Source organism: Anneissia japonica, unplaced genomic scaffold (genome assembly GCF_011630105.1).
Source record: "Anneissia japonica isolate Jap-2015-1 unplaced genomic scaffold, ASM1163010v1 scaffold25213_len355544_cov161, whole genome shotgun sequence".
Lineage (NCBI taxonomy): Eukaryota > Metazoa > Echinodermata > Crinoidea > Comatulida > Comatulidae > Anneissia > Anneissia japonica.
Window position 1 is genome coordinate 28,303 of NW_022755918.1, and position 2,204 is coordinate 30,506.

At 27.8% G+C, this 2,204-nt stretch overlaps 1 protein-coding gene across 1 annotated transcript in view; it reads left to right on the forward strand.

The window, feature by feature from the left end:
- Window positions 1-1,059: 1,059 nt before the first annotated feature.
- LOC117123776 (transcription initiation protein SPT3 homolog) overlaps window positions 1,060-2,204 on the forward strand; it is an 11,555-nt gene continuing 10,410 nt past the window's right edge. Inside the window, exon 1 of the mRNA XM_033269790.1 lies at window positions 1,060-1,089. The gene's annotated coding sequence lies outside the window, so the exon portion shown is untranslated. The remainder of the gene's footprint in view (window positions 1,090-2,204) is intronic.

The following is a 2,204-nucleotide window of genomic DNA, read 5'->3' on the forward strand; positions in this document are numbered from 1 at the left end:
TTAATCAACAATTATCTCATTAATCACACTATGGTAAATAGGCCTATTAAAGCATAATTGAAGTATTATTAATTATTCACTAAAGCATTATTCGAGCACCTTTATTATTATTATTATTTATTTATTTTTTTATATATATTATTTATCAACCAGATTAACATTGAAAACATGAATATGCATATGTGCATAAAATTATCGCAGAAAATAAACTTATAATTTATAAGATTATATTTTAAAACAGAATCAAATAGATAACGTTTTTATTTAAAAGCAGGTTTTGCATGGACGTAATTTTTTTTATATGCTGGTTATTACTATTTCATTAATCAAACTATCGTAAAATTATTATTATTATTATTATTATTATTATTATTGTTTGTTTATTTTTTGTTTTATGTATATGCCTACCCCTAAATAATATATATTGTATACATTTAATAATTTAATTAGAAATAATTATTTAAACTAATTTTTAAACAAATATAATTTAATGTTAACAATAATATAGGCTAAGCTAGACCTAATCAATTATTGATATAATAAAGGCAAATATTTAGAACATCATTAATACAACACCTTCATGACAGAGCCCTCCAAATCTTGTTTTAATAAATAACTGAATTCACTTCAATGATATATTTTGATCTTCATTCATTATTATTATTATCACTTACTTTTTATTATTATTTAATTCTTATTATTATCTGTATTATTATTATTATTATTATTATTATTATTATTATTATTATTATTATTATTATTATGTCTTTGCCATTAACATTATCATTGTTTCTCTGGAAGGCGTCTTGTACAGGGACATGTTCCTTTTTGCCTAACCAGTCTCATTACGTTTTGAGTGAAATAAAATTATGAATTATGAATTATACCAGTGTCATCTATCGATAAAAACATCGATTCGATTAATTAACAGCAGCTTTTCGCACTGTGGCAGTGCCGATAGAAAACAGCAACTTTTTGGCACTGCGGCAGTGCCGATAGAAAACGGCAGCTTTTTGGCACTGCGGCAGTGCCGATAGAAAACTATGGAAAACGTGCCGATAGCCTCAGCAGTTGATGAAAGTATAGAAGGTATGAAATGGACTTATTTAAATACGTGTGCAATTGAAAGTATTTTAGCCTAGGTAGTATTATTAGGCCTAGCCCTAGCGCCTAGGTTAGGCTGGGCCTTCGACGAAGGCTTCGTTGGTTCGTAGTCTTGGCCTGTCCTGGCTAGGACAGGTAGGTGCCTAGGCTAGGCCTAGTTAGACATCCGCTTGGGCCTAACCTAGACTAGACTAGTAGTAGTAGTATCAGGCTAGGCAGGGAATTCCGAATACAGATCATTTCGGTCGCGCTTCGTTTCGGTCGCGCTTCATTTCGGTCGCGGTTTGTTTTCAACAAATATATGGAACGCCAATGGAGTTTCGAAACGCTAAATTTAATATAACTAGGCCTAATTATCATTGCAAGTTCGTCAATCGGTTTATCATACTTTTTTATTTATGGTTTCTTGTATTTCTAATAAGTAACAACAGGCTACTTAAAAGCAAATAAAATTAATACTATTATTACTAAACTATCAATTAATATTATCGGACGGTTTTTATTTTCGTTTTGTTATGAATCCTACGCTTTCTACTACATAACAAATACAGCAAATAAAATAAATACTAAAATATGATATGATGTTATATATTATTATTATTAATATTATTATTTTTATTTATTTACATTGTATCTGGAAAAACCAGCCAATTTGTCATTTAAATTACTGTAACATTAGTTTATTAACAATTATTTTTATTAGTATTAAAGTTTGTTATTGTTTTTATTTTCGTTTTATGAATCCTACGCTCTACTACATCTGTCTCTTATACACATCTTTGGCCATAGTAGCCTAAGTCAAAACTAACTCCGGCTATATAAAATGTATTATAAGATTGGAAAATATTAGTTTTATTATTGTAGTAGTGATACTATGTACACGTTTTAATTATTAATTATTCTTAAACGTTATTATATTTTACATTTAAATTTAATGTATCATTTAATTGTGAATTACTATTCCATGTTAAAATAATCTTTATCTATTAAAATTGTATATTACTGTATTAGGCATAGCCGAGTTTTAGCCTTGGCTAGGCCCAAACGTGTTACTTTATAATTATGTGATTGTAATAAATTATAAACAATATGAATAAAAA